Here is a 21,011-nt window from a genome sequence, read left to right on the forward strand (position 1 = left end):
GAATCCAAGCTTGCCTTTGGGGAAACCTCTCTCTCTCTCTCTCTCTCTCTCTCTCTCTCTCTCAAGTCCATATGTGTCCATCTCACAGGGCTGTTGAGGATCACATCAATATAAAAATCATTAAGAATTTTAAACCCTTTAACTATATAAATGCCAAGTCTTGCTATTACAATGCAGGCTGCAGGTTGTCGCGTCATTTTTAAGACATAAGTTATACACCTGAACAGATATTCTTTTAAGTAAGTTGTTTGCTATTTTAAATGCTGCTCGCAGCATCTCTGAACTGCAAAATAAAGCAAACTAGAATTGCATCTACAAAGTAAATATAAAAAGGCCAAGGACACAAGAGAAGAAAGGTGGTCCGTCTCGCTAGAAGGATGGCCTTCTTCAGTGAAAACCGTAAGATGCGAGGGAGGAGCAGAATGTCTCAATTTAGTAATTGTTTTAATTGTCACATTCTGAGAAGCTCGTATTTGGTGAGATAAAAGCAAAAGGCCAGGCTGAGACCCAGTCCAGGGATAGATTGATGGTAGGTGAATCTGGAGTGAAGAGGATTTATTCAGAGCACAGGTCATCAATCGCATGGCTTAAAAGCTCTTAATTGCTACAGAGGCTGTCTGTATAGGGACCTCATTTCATAGAAAGCAATTCACCTCATCAGGGAGGGAAACTGGGTTAATGGGCCAGCCCAGAGGGCTGTATAATTCCAAGCCTGGAACAAAAGAGCCACTGTGCCCATGGATGGGGAGAGGGAAAGGAGCAGCTGCCACTGCTGCCATTTGTCTTCCCACTGCCTGGAATCCAAACAAACTTGTCAATGGACAATGCAGGATAGATTAAACACGCAAAGTACCTGTTCTGCCTGCTCAGAAGCAGCCCTGACAGGCAAGGTGAGGTGGGTGCCTCAGCAGTGCCATCTGAGTAGAACCATAGAATTCTGGAGTTGGAAGGGACCCCGAGGGTCATCCAGACCAACCCACTGAAATGCAGGAATTCTGCACCCACAGCTGTCCTCAGTGGGCTTGAACCACCAACACCCAGATGCACTGACCCACTGCACCACAGGAGGGTGCCATTAAGGACAGCCGAGTGGGAGATTCTGCAAAGGCTTGCGCAAGTGAACTTCTAGTGGGTTGTGCCATTCAGAAATTTCCTGCCTCAGGAATGACTATCTTTTGGGCCAGCTTCACTACACCAAAATGCAACAGTGTTTCTCAAATCATTTCCCCCCTTCCCACTTAAGCTCCTAGACTTGAGCGTGGCCACACTGCACAGCAAAGGCGCCATCAACAGGTTCGGTTGTGCGTCCCAAGATACATCACATATCGCTGCATTGCTTGCAGCTGCTTTGTGGTTCCTTGTCATTAGGACATCTCAGAGCGCACCATTAACGCCTCTCTGCGACAAAAGGGAGCTAGTTAAGCAACAGCCCACGCTGGTTGCTGGTTCCATTTTCCTACGTGGCGCCCGCCCCGCAGAAAATCAAAAGGCAAGTGTGTAAACTAGGAGGAGAAGAAAAGAGCCAGAAAGAGACATGAAGGGCTGCTTGAACACCCTAACACAGTCATTAAGCCTCTGCAAGCTCTGCGCTCTAGTTAGCAAGCTTGACCCCAAATGCTCCCTGATGCGCCACAGCCAACAAAGCTAGCCTCGTTTCTTTGGAGGGGACATGGGTGCTGCGGAATTACGCAGTACATGCCTGACTGATGCGCTACACAAAGCGATCAAAATGAGACACGAGAGCAATTTTTGTCCGTAAGAGTCAGGCTATGCGAAGGTGTACATAGCAAACTAAACACACCTTGGGGCAGAAATGTCTGCAAGATGGCTTTATGAAAAACACCCAATTAATGCTGGTTCCGTCTGCCCCCCCGCCCCCTTCCTGGAATGTTAAGAGAGATTCTCACGGAGACGCAGTCGCTCTATTTCTTCTCTCCACGATCAGTTACACACAGGCAGCAACAGCAAGACATCAATCACCCCTGAGTTGAGAGGAGAGGCATAAGCCAGAGACGGCTTACAAACCATACAGCAAACCGAGATCAACGCAAGACAATTGTAGAAGGCGCTCAACACACAGAAAGAAGCAGTGTTTAATAACAGGCTCAATATTTCCTGCAATCCACTTCCATGTTTACGTTACAAAATCCTGTTTTACACCCACCCTGGTCACACGCAAAAAGTATGCAGGATTCATACACTAACATGTGAGCTAATATAATAGGCTTGTGTATGTGCCAAAACAAAGAAAGGAAGAACGAGCAGTGACTTTGCAGAACACAAGAAACAAAGAATGCTTGGCTGCCAGGTGTATTTGAGAACATCAAACCACACCAAGCCCAACTCAAAAGTAGGTCTAGCACATGCAAGCAGCTGAAATGGCAACTGCAGCCCTTGTTCCACTCTCTAGGGACCAAAATGACACATTTTGCAGGCAATCTGTGACCCAGTTTCTCAATCTTTTCACTTTTACTTAGAAGAAGGGAAATCTGAATGGGACCCAGTGGGGCAACAGCACCTGGGGAAAGGGTGAAATTTTGATAAGGGAAATGGTGTGGGGTTGTTAATCTTCTCCTTCCCCTAACATCACTGCTTATTTCCACTTTGGAGCCCCATCATGCAGCTGCTTTTAAGAATGTGCCCTTTGGCTCTCACGCGTCTTTCTGCTAGTAGCGCTGCATTATTTTGAAAACAGTGCAAGTAAGCTAGGCTGCATGAAATGGAAGGTGCTCAGAATTGCTATTTACCAAACAAGAGAGGTAAGGATATTCAGTTAACTGCTAAATGCAGGAAAAAAATAGATGCTAATATTGCATTGGATCCAGATTTAGTCCCCTTGATGTCAATGGTCCTAACTCTAAGCATGACTAAGACCAGCCTTCATTTTTCATCAACTGCCTACCCCCGTCTGGGTGGAGTCAAATTATATATATTGCACAGATATAAAAGTACAAATTTGTCTGAATAGGATTAACATGTCTGCCTTATCCACTGATTCAGAGGTAAACTTTCTTCACTAATGGCTTCTGACCTCTGATCATTCATTGTCAGTAGCCTACTGAACCAACGTTCCTAGCGATTTGAGATTCAATATTCCAGTTGCAGCCACAAGCACTTACCTTCCCACCAGGATTTTCAGAAACTCAACTGAAAATAAACATCTCCCCCACAGGATAGCAAAACAGTTTTGCAATTTTTGTTCAGCTATGAATAAATCTAAATGTGGGGAAGATCAAATTTGTAATATGCAGAACAGGAAGAGGGTAAGAAGACTTGGAATGGTTGGAAAACTCTTATTCCTATGTTAAAGTGACACTAGGTTCATAGCTGGGAGGAAATACACCAGGCTGGATAAGGAGTAGATGACTAGATCTTCACGTTTGTATTTTCGGTATTTTAGAACTCAACCGGCAGCAGAAACCAAAGTCTCCAGGGCCACAAAAATCCCAGGAACACATTGCTACCTGTCACAGTGGCACTTCTAGATATAACAAATATAAATACCGAAGGCACTTCAGACTAACCAGAAGGTGTAAGGGCGGAGCGCTTGCCCAAAGTCCCTCAAGGGAGACAGAATTTCAGAGGCTGAGAAAAGTATCTGTGCTTTAGGGATTTCTCTACTAGCTTGGGAAAACCTAGACACACACTGTCACCATGGATCTCTTTTTTCAAGGAGATGAGTCTTCTTAAACTATTTAACCACAACAGCAACAGATTTCTCCAAATACGAACTCCATGCTGTGTCTGTGGACTCTACAGTCATTTCCTTGCAACTATAGAAACACCTGGCATAATAAATTATAGCTAATACTCTTGTAGATTCCCCAGTGTTTCCTATGCAAACCCACACAACCTTGGAGATCAGGGATCTCCAAGGTAAAGGTGAAATGGAATAGTCAACAGTCTTCTGTTGTGGAAGGGGCACATAAAGTTTGTTTCTTGGAACTGTGGGCACTTTCTTTCCAATATTCTTGATCGAATGGAGAATGATACCTCAAAATCCATAATAAATACCCAGTCTTGCTCAAGTTCTATTCCAACAAATCCAACTGCCAAGACATATAGCATGTGAGATCATGTTAGAGTAGGGGTGGGGGATGTCCGGCCAGGCCTTTCTATCCGGCCCTCAGGACTCTCCCCAGACCACACCTTCACCAGTTGCGTTCTATGCCCTCCCTGAGTGCTTCTTTCTGTCCGGAGCTTGTCCTTCAACTGAATGACTCTTTGTAGAATGAACAAAGTATAAAAAAAGAAAGAAGCCTTGCCTGTTTACAAACGTCACCAAATAAAATCATATTTTGAAGGGATTCACCACCCATGTGACTGCACTGTCATATATTTAAGAAATAACCCTCAGGCAGAGATGAAATCAGAAGGATCAGTGCATTCTTATACCCCATGTGTAATTTTATAGTTGTAAGCATCACACTTACTCCTGATTTTTTCTTTTTCTTTTGACTTTGTCATCAAAAGCTCCTAATGCTGAATTCATATTACTTTATTTGTCTTTCTATTTGGGCCTATGTTTGTTGTTTAATAAAATTTCATTAAAACAAACAAATAAATGAAGGCTGCTCTACATTAACCTTCCCTAACCTGGTACCCTCTGGATATTTTGGACTATGTCTCTTATCATCCCTGATTTTTGCCCATGCTAGTTGGGGTTGATGGGAACTGTAGTCTCAAACATCTGGAGGTCACTAAGCTGCTCTAGGTCTCCTATCCCTCCTCCAATTCAAGCAGATTATACCCCACTCCCACCATAAAGTGTGCTTTATAAAGCTGGAGGGACCATGCAAAGCACCCCCCCCTACAGCACAAGCTGCTGAAATTAGAATGGAAGCACTCAAGTGCCCCAGGGCAGGTGCATAAGCTCTTGGACCCATCTATGGGGATCTTCAAGACTTCATTACATTTTAAAAAATAAATTTCATAACAGCAAAGAGCAACCAAGATTATGGCGCTTTGGATATGCTGAATGCAGACTCTTGAAGATTAAGGTGGAAGATGGCAGGATCCCCATGGATGTACTCTATGAAGAGCTGGCTTCAAGCACTAGGCCTGTTGGCAGACCAACTCTATGTTACGAAGTCTGCAAACATAACATGAAGGCTGGCAAAACTAACTCTGCCAGATGGGTATCCCAAGCAGTCGATCACAGTGCCTGGAGACAGTCAGGTTGCGTATCCACAACAATGACCGCAGGGAGGAGCACAAAGAGAAGAAATGCCATGGTGTAACTGTATCAGCAAAACCAGACACCTTCATCTGTCCCGCCTGCAATAAAACACGTATCTCCTATATCAGTCTCTACAGCCGCAGCAGGCGCTGTAACTCTCCAACGATTTGACTTATCCGCCAAAGGTGCACTCTTTCATTGCCTCCTGAGTTCGGTGGATGGCAACAACAACAACCTGTTCAAATCGAAGATCCAAGGTTCTGTGGTATAACCAGCGGTTGCAACTTTATCTCAAATGACAACGACAGAATAAGCTCTCCCAACCTTCCGTGTTTCTGATGCTCTGAACTTCAAACCATTTATCTTCTGCCACAGCATAGCCAAGGGTTGTCTATGCTTCACACATTCTCAGATTAGATTCAATACTGAGAAAAGGTGTCAGACGAAGAGACAATTGCCCTACACCTTGCAGCCTTCACTGGGTAACTGGCAATAGAAATCTCTGTAACAAGGAAGTGTGTCTTGCTGGCCGTACGCCACTGGCTTTCACCACCACCAGACACGTTATCTATGTGGTCTGTTGTGACAGTCTTGATAGGCGCAGGCCCAAGGACCAGATGCTGCCGCTCTTCTAATTTATGGAGTCATTATGGACACAGCCAGCTGCACCATAACATTCGTAGGTTTGGGAGGAAAGGAAGGTGGAAATCTCACACCACGCCTGGAGCATCACTTGAAGTAATTATTTCGGAGATTCTTTTGTGCCTCTTTTGACAGCAAAATGGAATGGGAAGCACGTGGAAATTGTGGTTTAAGTTTGGAAATGGCATGTTAATATGCAGGAGAACAAAGAGGACTGGCACAATGGCCATTGACTGGTCATATATGGATCCCATAAAGTCAATCATGCCATTGTTTAGGTGGCAGCTCAACTATTTCATTGCAACATGGTGTCCAAGGGCACAAGTGAAGGAAGCTTGCCCCTCAGCCCTGAAGCAGCTGAGGGAAAGTCAATGAGCACGGAAAGCTTCTTCTATTGGCCACTTGCTGTAACTATAAGCTAAAGGTAAGGGGACCGCTGACCATTAGGTCCAGTCGTGACCGACTCTGGGGTTGCTGTGCTCATCTTGCTTTATTGGCCGAGGGAGCCGGTGTACAGCTTCCGGGTCATGTGGCCAGCATGACTAAGCCGCTTCTGGCGAACCAGAGCAGCGCACGAAAACGCCGTTTACCTTCCCGCCAGGGCGGTACCTATTTATCTACTTGCACTTTGACGTGCTTTCGAACTGCTAGGTTGGCAGGAGCAGGGACCAAGCAATGGGAGCTCACCCAGTTGCGGGGATTCGAACCGCCGACCTTCTGATCAGCAAGTCCTAGGCTCTGTGGTTTAACCCACAGCGCCACCCTGCTGTAACTATAGGCTTCTCCAAAAGGGGAAACAATTTTCTGCTTTATATTTTGTTTATTAGTTTTGTATACCACCCTTGATCAATAAGCTCCAGAGTAGTTTACATCAATAAAAATATAAAACAAATATAATAGAATACAAACCAGTTATAATAAGAATGATTCAATAACTCCAACAAAGAAAAACAGCAGCATTAAACTGTTCACCTGTATGCTGACTTTGGTGTTTCAGGATAAATGACAAAGATAAGGGTTGTTCAGTGAAGCATCCACCTCTTTAGAAACCTTACCTAGCATTGTTCAAAAGTTGAATTTTATTGTTCCATTGTAACGGTTAATTTTTTTTTTAATTAAAAAAAAAAGCATCAATGAGTAAATCACCTGTTGATGATTAAGGTATCTTTTTTGTTGTTCTAATAAAGTTAATTAGTTTCTAAGAATAACAAAGTAGGAAGGGCTCCCAGAATAAGCCTGTGTACCCATCAGCCAATATAAACAATAATCACTCATTCCCACACATCTTCTTAAGCAATCCTGACAAGTGTTTATTGGAGTCACAGCCAATAAATGACAGAGGGCACCTGCTGAGCATTTTATGTAACACACAGGCCATTGTTTGGCCCCCAGGGCCCTCAAAGCAACCTACAATAAAGGAATAGAAACCAAGTCAAAGCCAAGTCAAAACCCAATCACCTCCCAACTCCCCCCTCCATTATATTGAAATAGGGAGCTCTCCTGGTATATGCCATTTGTGATAGCATGGGGGGGGGGGAACACTCTTGGAAAACACTTTCCTTGGCTCTCAGCAACTCACCAAATCTCTTGTCTTCACTCTTCATCTCTTTCCCAATGGACCAACTGCCTGTCTGCAATACCCCACACTTGTTATCCTTCCTTACTCCAAACAGAGCTCCAAACGAAGTGATATATTTTGCACCAAAACCAACCAAAACAGTGATCCTGTTGTCTTATTTGTATAATTTTCAGTCACAGATTTGAGGATTCCCATAACGGTGGTTGTGGGGGTTCGGTTCAAAAACCCAAGATTTTGGTTTTTCATCAAGGCGTTTAAAAATATATATACTGTATGTAAAAGCATACATATCCCTTAATAAAAAGATCCATGTCACGGCATCTGTTTCTGCAAAAATGCATTCCAAGTAAATTACAACAGCATGCAGATATTTTGATGGGGCTTCATGAAGCTGCCAGCTCCTTTTCAACTTTCTGGTGACAAAGACTCCTCCTGATAGTTCTGCTGATGTGTAATGAATCAGCCATCAGAACTATGGTTTCTCTTGTCTCAACGTATCAAAGTACTTGGATAAAGCAAGACAAATGTCACTGGCTGGCAAAAAGCATAATTGCAAACACATAAAAAAGTAACTTCAGGAACGATAAGAGCCACTGGGGGACGTCGTCAACTTAGTAATTCCGTATCCCCAGCCAGCTAACAAGCAGGAAAGGCTTTCCAAGCCAAACCCCATTTTGAATTTACATTTTGATGATGCTCTGATGATTTCACAAATGCTTTCCCCCTGCAATACTCAGCATCTAGATGAGTAACTATTATGTACTGCACAAGCCCCTCACCATCACCATCCAGGATTCAAAGCAATTAACTAGGAGCCAATAAGACTAGCAATTATATTGTCTTATATGTATATTCCGCTTTTTGAGTCAAGATCGACTCCCAAAGGAGCTCATTATGTTTATATCCCACAATTCTTTGATGGGGCACAAGTCAATGTATATGGCTCTTCCCCGTAATCGCTCAAATTTCTTCTCACAGCCACTTCCACATTCGTTAGGCTGAGAGATATTCTGGCTCAAGGGCACCCAGTGAGTTTAGTGGGCAAGCAGGGATATGGAAGTAGGTTTCTGCAGTCCAGCATTCCACAAGCCCTGCCACACTAACTCTCAAGAGCTTTACAATGAAAATCCACACAAAGCTTCTATCTACCATTCATTCACATTCTCTCACACACACTTCATATATATAGGTTTTGACCTATAAAGCCTTAAACGGCTCAGGACCGTAATACCTCAAGGACTGCCTCTTTCCATATGAACCTACCCGAACCCTGAGATCATCTTCTGAGGCCCTCCTTCACGTGCCTCCTCCACGAGAGGTCCAGAGGGTGGCAACACGAGAACGGGGCCTTCTCTGCAGTGGCTCCCTGTCTGTGGAATGCTCTCCCCAGGGAAGTTCGCCTGGCGCCTTCATTATACACCTTTAGGTGCCTGGCAAAAACATTCCTTTTTAGCCAGGTCTTTGGTTGATCTGATTTACATCCTATGCCCTTTTAAAATGTGGGGTTTTTTTTGCGGAGGGTGGTTGTTATTGGGTTGTTGTTTTTATGTTGATTATATATTTTGTGATCAATGATTCTTCAACATCAACTTTGTTGGACTGGTCATGTTGTGCAGATGCCTGATTATCGTATTCCGAATTTAAAAATGGAAAGCGTAATGCTGATGGTCAACAAAAGTGGTTTAAAGACTGTCTCAAGGCAAATCTAAAAAAATGTAGTATAAACCCTGACAACTGGGAAACACAGGCCTGTGAGTGCTCCAGTTGGAGAACAGCCTTTACCCAAGGTGTCATGGACTTTGAAGACACTCAAACTCAGAACGCAAGGGAGAAACGTGCTAAGAGGAAGGTACAGTTTGGCAAATCCACACCGTGATCAACTCCCGCCCGGGAACCAATGTCCCCACTGTGGAAGGATGTGTGGATCCAGAATTGGCCTCCACAGTCACTTACGGACTCATTGTTAAAATCGTGTTTATCCTATGCCCTTTTAAAATGTGGGTTTTTTTGAGGGGGGGCTATTGGGTTGTTGTTTTTATTTTTATTAGGTATTTTGTGGTTTTATATTTTGATTTTATTCTGTGAACCACACTGAGACCCCCGGATATAGGGCAGTATATAAATTCAATGAAGAAGAGGAAGAGGAAGAGGAAGAGGAAGAGGAAAAGGATGTCTGTCTCTTGGGGCTGTGTATGGCAGTCTCTTCTAGCCCCTGGCAGTTCCAGGATCATCTTCCAGAGGAGATGCAGGTGGACTCAGTGGCTGGTGGAAAGCAAAGATGGTAACTCACAGAAATATCCCAACAGTTTATTGCTATCTTGTTTATAAACAGCTACTCCTACTGTTTAAATTCATGCTAGTGTTAGAGCAAATAGGTAGTGAAACTCTCTCTCTACTTCAACCACTGAGCTCTCCTGTAAGAGCTAATTGATCCTTTACCTGGAAATATTCCTGCTAATTTTCTTCTCAAGAAATGGGATACAAACAAACATGAACAGTCCTAAAGGACCCTTTCCCCTCTCTGTCTCAGGCTAACATTAAAACCCAAGGGAAGAGATGCAGAAGGAAAAACACACACAAGATTATGCATTATTTTCTGCTCAATGAACTGCAGGGCAGGTCAACTAACAAATTTATGTTTCAGATGAGACAGCCTAGCCAATAGGTGTAAATTTAAAATATGTTCTAATCAGATCAAGTATTACTTGTACACTAAAGAAAAAGCAGGTTGTAGATATTAGAAATGTCAAAGTTGAAAAATGTATAAATCACATTTGAGTGGACCAGCTGCAAGACTGATATTGCACCAAGTTCGAGACATACTTGCTATTCAGTCTTACTCAGATGTAGACAGTGCAGAAATCTACAAGCGACACATAAATTTGGAATTATTCAATTTCAACACTGTTTTAAATTAAAATCAACTACAAATGAGGCCACCAGTGACATGGAAGAACACCATTTTGGTGCCATTATTCACAACATATTCATCATACTCTTATTAAACATGGTTAAGTAGAACATTTAATTGCTGGATGGTGATCACCCCTCAGCCGTGGTCAGAATCAGGAATGATGAAGCCAAGTTAATTATTACTGTGGCTTGTACACCTCGGAAATTTGGAACATTATGCTCACATTTTACATTGCCAGCTTTTAATGAAATAACTATGGGGTACTGGTGTTTAACTTAACCATGTTTTCATCCAACACTGTTAGGTAACATCCACCATTGTTGAAGTAAATCCTTTGAAATGCAATGTCCAAAAATTAAATAAAGAGCAACCCTGAGGGATCACTCCAAGGATCTCTCTAGTTCAGCATCCTGCTTCACACAGAGGCCAAGCAAATGTCCGCTTAATCGCTAAAGGCAACCAACACAGTATTTGGCTACATAACGTATTTGGCTAAAATAAATTCTGGATTTTTACTGTTTCGTTTTTTGGTAAACTGCTTTCAGCTTTGTTCTTGTTTTTTTAACAACCAAGCAGTGTAAAAATTTTATGAATCAGTGGGAAGGAATAAGGAATGACCTAGAGGTGTGGGGTAGAATGAAACTGTCCTTTTGGGGTAGAATCTCTACGATAAAGATGAACGTGCTTCCAAAGATGTTATTTTTATTTCAGACTATCCCCATTTTCAAGGGGGTAGGGATTTTTAAGGATTGGCAAAGAGTGATTTCAAGGTATATTTGGCAGGGCAAGAAGCCAAGAATAAAATATAAATTATTAACAGATGTGAGAGAAAGAGGAGGCTTCGCCCTGCCAGATATGAAACTATATTGTGAAGCAGCATGCCTTTGCTGGTTAAAGGAATGGATTAAATTAGAAAATATGGAACTACTGGACCTTGAAGGTTTTGATAACAGATTTGGTTGGCACGCTTACCTATGGTGTGACAAAAAGAAAGTTCATAAAGGATTTGGGAACCACATTCTCAGGAATTCGTTAATAGAAGTATGGGACAGGTATAAAAATATTCTGGAACCAAGAGTTCCACATTGGCTATCTCCGTTAGAGGTTATGTGTGTAAAGAAAATTAATGAGAGGGAAATGGGTTACCTACAGAGAATTAGTAACCAAAGAAGGAGGAAAATGGAAACTAAAACCATATGAACAAGTTAAAGAATACGTGTATGATTGATTGCATTATTTTCAGGTAAATGAAATGTTTAAAAAAGATATAAAGGAAAGTGGCTATGTAGAAAAAGACTCTTAAGTTCCAAACATATATAATAAATAATGAATATAAAATTCTGTCAAAAATGTATAAGATATTGTTGGAATGGTGTACGAAAGATGAAGAGGTTAAATCGGTAATGATACAATGGGCCAAAGATTTTGGATATAATATTCAACTAGAAGATTGGGAAAAATTATGGAAGGAAAATTTACTGCATACACGGTTGTCAGGGAACTGCCATCGGAACTAGAGGAGGAGGCGAGGCTCCACAGCGATGCTGGAGAGGGGCCAAGCAGGGAGAGAGGCAGGTCTCCTGTTGGGGAAGAAAATCAGCGCAACACCAGGGATAGAGGGGGGGCCAATGGGGGAAGCAGAGAGCAGGCTCCGGGACTCTTCACTGGACACCAGCGGGGAGAGCACAGGTCCTCCGCTACCCACGCCCTCCCTGCGCAGAAGACTTCCGCGCAGGGAGAGTAGGAGGAGACTGGGCGTCAAACAACTTTTAAGTTGGAAAAGGTTTAAGAAACGCCCACTGACGGATTCTGCCAGCGACTGAACAGCCACGGAGTGGATGGCTGTCCAGCGAGAAATGGTTTAACCAGCCAACCTAGCCCAGAGCGGTGGCAACTTACGCACAAGCAACCCCTAAAGCCATTACAATGGTGTTGAAGGAAAATGTTATCAAAATGTTTTACAGATGGTACATTACACCGGTAAAACTTGCAAAAATGTATATTGGAAATGTAAAGAAAAAGAGGGAACGTTTTACCATATGTGGTGGGAATGTAAGAAAGTGAAGTGTTTCTGGGAAGCGATATATAATGAATTGAAAAAGATGTTAAAATATACTTTTGTTAAGAAACCAGAAGTTTTTCTTTTAGGGATCACAGGAAAAGAAATAAGAAGAAAAGACTGCAAATTATTCCAGTATGCAGTCACTGCAGCAAGAATTTTACTGGCCCAGAAATGGAAACAAGAGGAAATACCGACGATTCAAAAATGGAGAATGAAATTGACGGACTATGCGGAACTGGATAAATTGACTGGGAAAATAAGATATGTTCGAAACCAAAAGTTCATCGAAGATTGGGGAAAGTTTGTAGATTATCTGAAAAATGTATGTGATGTGCAAACAAAGCTAGTGGGGTTTCAAGAAGCACTGTAAAAGTTTAAGAGGTATTGTTAAAAAGAAATAGAAAAGGGAGGGAAGACAAATGGCAATACAATCTAGGGAATGCGTATTGAAGAGTAATTACGGATGATTACCAGAGAAACTGAAGGAAGTCCAAAAAGTGTAATGTGTTAAAATTTGGATAAAATTGTACAATTGTGTTGGAAAATTAATAAAAATTTATATGGAAAAAAAATTATGAATCAAACAAATGAACATGCTGACCTGGCATATTTCGGCTTCCTATATTTCCTAAATCATCAAGCTATCAGTTGTCAAATTGCTTCAGACAGTGATCCAAGTCCACGACACTCCCAAGTACCCATGAAGGTCCAAGGCATCTCTATGGAAATAGCATTCCTGTTGCCCCAAACATTCCAGATAATCAATGGATGCTCAAAGCATACATTTGAAGCTCACACCGTATGTCATTTCTATGTGAAATGGCAGCCAGCCCTTTTGACTGAGGCCTCTCCCCAGAGCTTGCATATGCAGAAGGCAGTTTGTGTAGGCAGTCTTTCCCATCACCTCTTCCCTGTGATGATGATGATAATAATAATAAAATTTTATTTATACCCCATCCTCCCCAGCCAAGACCGGGCTCAGGGCAGCTAACAACCAATAATAAAAACAAGTGGATTAAAATACAATTTAAAAGATTAAGGTACAACATTAAAACATTAGGGTGCAATCTCTTCATAGGAGGAGAAAGGAAAAAGAAAGAGGGGGAGGGAATCAAACTGATTCCAAGCCAAAGGGCCAGGTGGAACAGCTCTGTCTTACAGGCCCTGCGGAAAGAAATCAGATCTTGCAGGGCCCTGGTCTCATGAGGCAGAGCGTTCCACCAGGCCACAAGCCAGTGTTGAAAAGGCCCTGGCTCTGGTTGAGGCTAATCTAACTTCCTTAGGGCCCGGGACCACTAGGGTGTTGCTATATATGGACCTTAAGGTCCTCCGTGGGGCATACCAGGAGAGGCGGTCCCGTAGGTACGAGGGTCCTAGGCCGTGAAGGGCTTTAAAGGTTAAAACCAGCACCTTAAATCTGACCCTTTACTCCACTGGGAGCCAATGCAGCTGGAAAAGCACTGGGTGAATATGCTCCCATGGCAGGGACCCCGTGAGGAGCCTCGCTGCAGCATTCTGCATCCACTCTGGAGTTTCTGGGACAGCTTCAAGGGCAGCCCCGCGTAGAGTGAATTACAGTAGTCAAGCCTGTAATGCCTGCCTGATGCAGTTTTGTGCAGGGCTCTTCTGCCCAATTTCAGGCAATTTCCCCACTGCACTGCCGTTCCATGGAGCATAGCCCATGCTGTTCAGGAACACCTACCCCTTGGGGGGACATTGGGGGGGGGCAAAAATCTGGTTGTGCAAACTTCCTTCTGCCTATACAATGATTGGGTATAAACCATTATCTTGTTTTCTTCAACAGACTCATGTGTGATTAGCTTTGAGTTTATGTGTACTAATTTGTACACATTGAAAAATAGGAGATACACATATTGATGTACACACAGATATGGGGGGGTGGGCTGAGACTGAAAAAACAGGTTCAGACACTAGTTCTTAGTTACAACATTTAGCAGGTGATTGAGGAGAATCTAAATCTTCTTGATCTAAGCCAGGCTTCCTCAATCTCGGCTCTCCAGATGTTTTTGGCCTACAACTCCCATGATCCCTAGCTAGCAGGACCAGTGGTCAGGGATGATGGGAATTGTAGTCTCAAGACATCTGGAGGGCCGAGGTTGAGGAAGCCTGATCTAAGCCTTTGCTGGTCTCAGTGACGGCAGTTAGTGGCTGGAAGGAGGGGGCTTTCTCACATAAAATTACTCACATAATCAGCAAACAACCAGAATCATGGTTGTTTGGACCAGCTTGTCAGTTTCAATATGAGAAGGACCCACTTTCAAGTTCTACAATGTTATAAATTAAAACTTAACAAAAAAAAAGAAGAGCTAGGAGGTTTTATCCAAGAAAGGACTAGACCAAAATAATTTAGGAAAGGAAGAGTCCTGGCCCAGAACAAACAAAATAGGGTCATCTTCAAATCATAGTTCACAAAGGTGTCACCAGGAACTCCCCCCTCCCATGGTTTGCTTTGACCATGGTTTAGCATTACACCAGCTTTGGCATAAACATGGCTACAGATAACAAAGACTGCTCTAAGAACCATAGTTTGCAGGCCCAATTCAAACTATTGTTTTGAGGACAATCCTGGTTAGCTTCAATTGTGTTTCTGCCAAAGCCAACATAACAATAATCAAATGACAGAAGGGAGACTGTAATTTGCCTGTGAGGGGGAGAAGGGAGATGGTGCATGAGCTTACAGTATTGCAAGCCACATTTTTAGTAGTCCCAAGCCATTCATTTTCTTATCCCTAGGCTTGGCACTACAAATAAGACCTATTTTTAGCTGTTTTTAATAGTTTCCCACTCTACAGGTAGAGATTGCCTTGAAATACACCTTACTGTTTTCTTTGTTTAACCCAGCCAAAATTGACCATGTTGGGTAATGGCTATTACATTAAGTAGCACTAAATGGAGCCAACAACAAGCTTAATTCATTTCCAACATACACCAAAGAAACACTAACAGTCTGCAATATTACTTACCATTTCATCCATTTACAAGATGGGATGGATGAAGATTAATCCTGGCTTAAGAACTAAAACAGATTCTGGCTACATTAAACTAGAGTGAGACTAGAGATGCTAAATTGGCACGGGGAAATCATTTGTCAACAGTACTGGTGGAACATCTGGACTGTACATCAGGGAAGAGGCCATAGATCAATAGTGAAGTACACGCTCTGCTTGCAGAAGATCCCCACATCTCCAATTAAAATGTCTCATACAGGGGAAACCAAGGAGGGCCGCTGCCAGATAACATGCACAATAAGTGCCCAAGTTTCCTATTTTCTGCTTCTAAATTGACTTGAAGCAAGCAATCAACTCGACTAAAACAGAACTTCTACCTATTAGAAGGATCAGGTACATCTGTAGGGTTCCATCAAGACTGATTTTGAGGTCTCATGAAACTTATTACTTAACCTTTGAGCAGAGATAGGTGAGCGTCTTCCACCGTCTTTCACCAACAGTTTTCCAAGCCCCTAAGAATGGAGATGCCATTCACTGATTTGTGTACAAGAGTACATCTTGGAAAAACTACCTCCAGTAGGGGACAGCCTTTTAATATAATCTTAATGCTATCATTGGAGAAAGGCAACCAGAAAGACTGGGTGGAATCCAAACAACAACCCACTGCTTTTCAGCCTCCTGCTCCAAGGTCTTCAATTCTAGGTTGCTATTTGCCCCCGTCCCCCCGCTCTGAGCTATTATGGGTCTAACAATGTGGGTGGTCAGAGAAGAATCTGTGAGTTTCTAATACTAACCTCTCCTTTGAAGTGAGCATTACACCAAACCCCTTTTTGGGCCTGAATCTGAAGGACTTCACCAGTTATCTCTAGAAGCAAGAGATTCATCAACTACAGTGGTACCTCGGGTTACAGACGCTTCAGGTTACAGACTCCACTAACCCAGAAATAGTACCTCGGGTTAAGAACTTTGCTTCAGGATGAGAACAGAAATCATGCAGCGGCAGCAGGAGGCCCCATTAGCTAAAGTGGTGCTTCAGGTTAAGAACAGACCTCCAGAACGAATTAAGTTCTTAACCCGAGGTACCACTGTACTGACTTCCTTCCTTTCCTAAAGTTCCTGCAGAAATCTCTTAAAGAATCCAGGCTACACATGAGCTTGCAAAAGTTATCATGATGTTGTAATTCAGCCACTTCCTTGCCCATCCATTTGGCTAGTGTGAATGCTGGCCAAGGCAAGTGTTACACAGCAGACTGGGAACCTCTAGGAATATCCCAGTTTAAAAACAATCTTTCTTGGACAGCTGGAGTTAGTTATTTGAACACGGCCAAAGAAATAGCTCAATTACTCTAACCAGTTACTGCTTGAACAGACTCTTGGAATCAGAGCAATTCGCAATAAATTCTGGTCAAATAGGCCCCAGACAGAAATCTCAAAACACACACTCAAATACAGAACTAATTTTCCAGCTGAAAGCCTTACACAGGTATTTAGCCTAACAAGTGGGACATTCAACAAAATGTTTCAGTGTAGAACACTCCTGTTAAGGATTTAAGCCACTCAGCCATACCATTTTCCAGTAAAGTTGGTGGCATGCCCTTCTCAGCACCCCAGATCTTCCATCTCCCCCAACTGTTAGCATTTCATACCCATTTAGCACCCCCAATCCCTTGGGTGTTTTTATGCAAACCTCAGGTTCTGTCCTGTCGAGACCCCTCCCCATCACGTTGGTTATTGCTACAAGGATCCACTTGAGTTCAGTAAGAATATATAGGATTGCTATGACCATGAAACAATCTAATTCAAAATGGGCCTTGATAACCCTTGGACAGTGAGCCAATTATTTGTCTTCACTTGAAAGTCTTCATCTATAGCCTAAATTATGCTGTCCGGTTACTTATCTGCCTACTCGTGCACATTCTTTCAGCTGGTGGCTGTGGAAATGGAAACCATCTGCTCAGCTCCCTCCTTCCATTTCCTATCAACTGTCCAAAACCATGTTTGCAGAAGTCTGATAGTGCTATTTTTGTGACTGGGCTTTTCTGTTTGTCTTTTGAGACCTGCACTTTCGTTATGGAAGTCACAGGGCCAATACTTTGCTGGTCTACAGCCGGGTTGCCAAACTTTGTGTCAGTGGAAGCATTTGGAATTTCGAGAAAGTCCTGTGAATGCTAGGCACAAAATGGCTTGGGGTGGGGTGGGGGGACATGACCCAATGGTTGCTACAAATAAAAGCAGAAAAAGAGGCAGGACAAAAGAAGGCTGTGGGCATATCCCACCCCCTAAAACAAGCCGTCAATGTGGGAAAAGGCACCGACATCAGCCACTACCACAGCGATAAAGTTATTTACATCTCCCCTCTGTTCAGAATGGATGGAAGGGCAGGGATTCAATCCTGCTATCCAGTGCCATGTTTAATGGGGCATGTTCAATGTAGGAGAGGCTGAGCCAGTTCAAGTAAGAACTGAGCAAGGGGGGGGGACCTGTATCTGGTGCATTGTATATTTTGGAGGGGATATTTATTGAGACCTTTTGCAAGTGTCATGGCAGGTACTGGAAGCCACGGAGCACTGGCGGCTACTGCTCTAAAGGTATCCCAGGTCACGAAGAAGACCTCGCTAAGTGGAATGGAAAGTTGCTTATCCTCAAATGCATGCTACTGTGGTAATAAATTTTAATATTCCCAGGCATTTTAGTTTTCCAAATATAAATTTTTAAAATGGTTCTTTTTTTGGCGGTTTCTCTCCCTTACTATCATTCTTTAATAGGGTTTTATATATTTATATATATTATTTTATATACAGTATTGATAATCACCTTGAGTTTTTTATATTTTTTTAAAGGCAGGGTAGAAATAGTAAAGGTAAAGGGACCCCTGACCATTAGGTCCAGTCGTGGCCGACTCTGGGGTTGCGGCGCTCATCTCGCTTTACTGGCCGAGGGAGCCGGCGTACAGCTTCCGGGTCATGTGGCCAGCATGACTAAGCCGCTTCTGGCGAACCAGAGCAGCGCACGGAAACGCCGTTTACCTTCCCGCCGGAGCGGTACCTATTTATCTACTTGCACTTACCGTGCTTTCGAACTGCTAGGAGCTGAGACCAAGCAACGGGGGCTCACCCCGCCACGGGGATTCGAACCACCAACCTTCTGATCGGCAAGTCCTAGGCTCTGTGGTTTAACCCACAGCGCTAACACTAAAAATAAATGCCAAGTTTTAGACATATCATATAGTGCAACATGATTGTAATACACTGATTAAAGGGGTTTACAGTGTTAAGGAGTGGTGCAGATTTTCTTTTAGGGAAGAGAGTTCAGGGGCAGACTAGCCAAGCTTAGCAAAATACCCACTCCCCAGTGAAAAACAATTCTTGGCTCAGGATTTTTTTGACATGTGATTGTCAATACATTTACATTGATTTGTGACATATCTGAAGACATGCCTGTTCGTCCAAGGAGAGTCTACTATTATTATTAATAATAATAGTTACTGTGTTTGTTTGGTGGTTTTTTTTACTGATTTTACTGCATTTATTGTGCTTTATTATTATTGTGAACTGCTTTGGTATTTCTCTCTGTAAACGAAAAGCAGCAGAGAAATGTTCTAATAAATAAAAGGCAACCGCTCAAAAGAGAGAGAAGCTGTTATGCGCAGAATGCTTTCTGCAGCAGACACAAGAAGTCAAATATGCATTCAACATTAAGTCAAATGTGCTCAGTGAAGCTTCACGGAACAAATCAGCCACACAAATTTCATCAGCGGGGGAAAAAGAAGCCCACCAAATGCTACACTGTGAGGCGCCCGCCACTATAGTGTCAGCAGTTGGCGTGAGTAGCAGGAAAAGGGTTTGCCACTGTCCTTGAAGCTGAAGGCAGTGTCAAAACACTGTTGCCTGAAGGAGGTGTAGCAGCCAGGAGAGGGAGGACTGGGGTGCTGATCAGGTGGGAAAGACCTCTGTGACTGGTCACATGGTCAGAAGAATACCAGGGAGCTCCCACCACCACCATACAAAGGAGACCAAGTATGGGGACATGGGGTGGTGACATTAAGAACAGAAGGAGGACCTTTGTTGTTGAATCAACTCCTGCTAGAAATTGGACAGATTTGTTGCATTTTTTGACATCAACTGAGATTTGACTTTCCAAATATTTGTATGCTTTGTCAAACTGACTTTCATTCTTGTGTTTTGTGTAAATTCGTTTTCTGTTTTGCTGTTAGCGACTCTCCGTTTCCCTCGAGGACGAAATGTGGGATACGGGCAATAAATCTGACCCTCAAAGCGGAACCTGCCTACACATTTTCACCACCGCTACCTCATCACAAAACACTTAAAAGGGGTGCCTGGGGTTTGTAGAATGAAGTTGAGATTCCTATAATTCTTTTTAAAAACTCTTGAGAACAGCATAAAGACATTCTTAAGCTATTAGGTAATAAAGTACCTGTCCCAGCACCTTCCACAGAGCTTTCCACGTACACACAGCTGTTCAAGTATCAAACTCTGCAGCTGTGGATCTACAGGGTCCAACCAGAGCTTCACAAGCATTATATCACACTCATTCATGATGTACTGAGACAAGAACACAGTCCCAAAATCTTAGCTACTTATGTCAAGACCAGACCCCGACTTATTCAGACTCGCCTGATGCAAGCTAAGGAAAAGCAACAGCATATAGTTGGAACCCAAGAGCTTCTTTCTTTCTTTCTTTCTTTCTTTCTTTCTTTCTTTCTTTCTTTCTTCTGAGAAGCAGACAGCTTCTCACAGCCATAGCAAACTGCATTAGAAATTTTGCTTCAAAATCAGTAAGGTGCTTTGCCATGTGGCACAGACGACTGATGTTCAGAGACAGAAGTCGAAAGTCCTCTAGACACATGAAACTGATTGCACAGCTGTTTGGATATGGGCTCATGTGTCTTGCTGGGAAGCAGCCTAAGAGATACTGAAGTTCGTGGTTAGGGGTAATACAGTGGTACCTTTGGTTGTGCAAAGGAACTGTTCCGGAGCTCGTCGGATCCCAAGGAATTCGCAACCGGAGATGCCTGTTCTGCGCATGCGCACTGTGCGGTAAAACGCTTCTGCGCATATGCGGTGAAACCTGAAGGATACGCAACCAGGGGTGTGCGTATCCAGAGGTACCACTGTACTCTCAAATTACTATACTGTTTTTAGAATACAGTACATGTTGATAATGTTAGCACCGTAACTGAGTATTGCAGATAAACAGAGAAAGGGGTGCTGGTTTAGAAAAAGCAGGAATCGCCAAGCAGCATAAAATTATTCTTCAATGCAGTCTTCTGGCATTCAAAACTTAAGGCAGCACCAAGTCTGTGTGTATGAACCAAATGGCCCACACTAACTCAGTCCAAATCTTTTGATGCAACATTCTGAATGTGTGCTAATATATTAAAAGTAAATTTCTAAATTGTTTTCTGTATTTCAAGCAAAGTTATTACCTGCTTAGCATTTGTTACCAAGAGACGTTTTGCAAGGTTCTCTGTCTTAAGATGGGTGGGGTTCCCTTTACAGCAGAGGGCTGCATTCCCTTCCAGCGACCACATTCTCAGAGGGGGGGCACTAAGGCAAACTAGTGGAGAAGTGAGTGTAAGGTTTATCATGGTACAGCAGGCTACTATCTACAACCACACCTCTATTTTCCATCCAGAAAAGCAAGAG

The 21,011-nt window shown here is 43.0% G+C and overlaps 1 protein-coding gene across 1 annotated transcript in view; it reads right to left on the minus strand.

Moving 5' to 3' along the window:
- Positions 1 to 21,011, minus strand: part of ARHGAP35 (Rho GTPase activating protein 35) — an 87,273-nt gene that overhangs the window by 12,694 nt on the left and 53,568 nt on the right. The window lies entirely within an intron of this gene.

The sequence above is a fragment of the Podarcis filfolensis genome, assembly GCF_964270895.1.
Source record: "Podarcis filfolensis genome assembly, chromosome: 8".
Classification (NCBI taxonomy): domain Eukaryota; kingdom Metazoa; phylum Chordata; class Lepidosauria; order Squamata; family Lacertidae; genus Podarcis; species Podarcis filfolensis.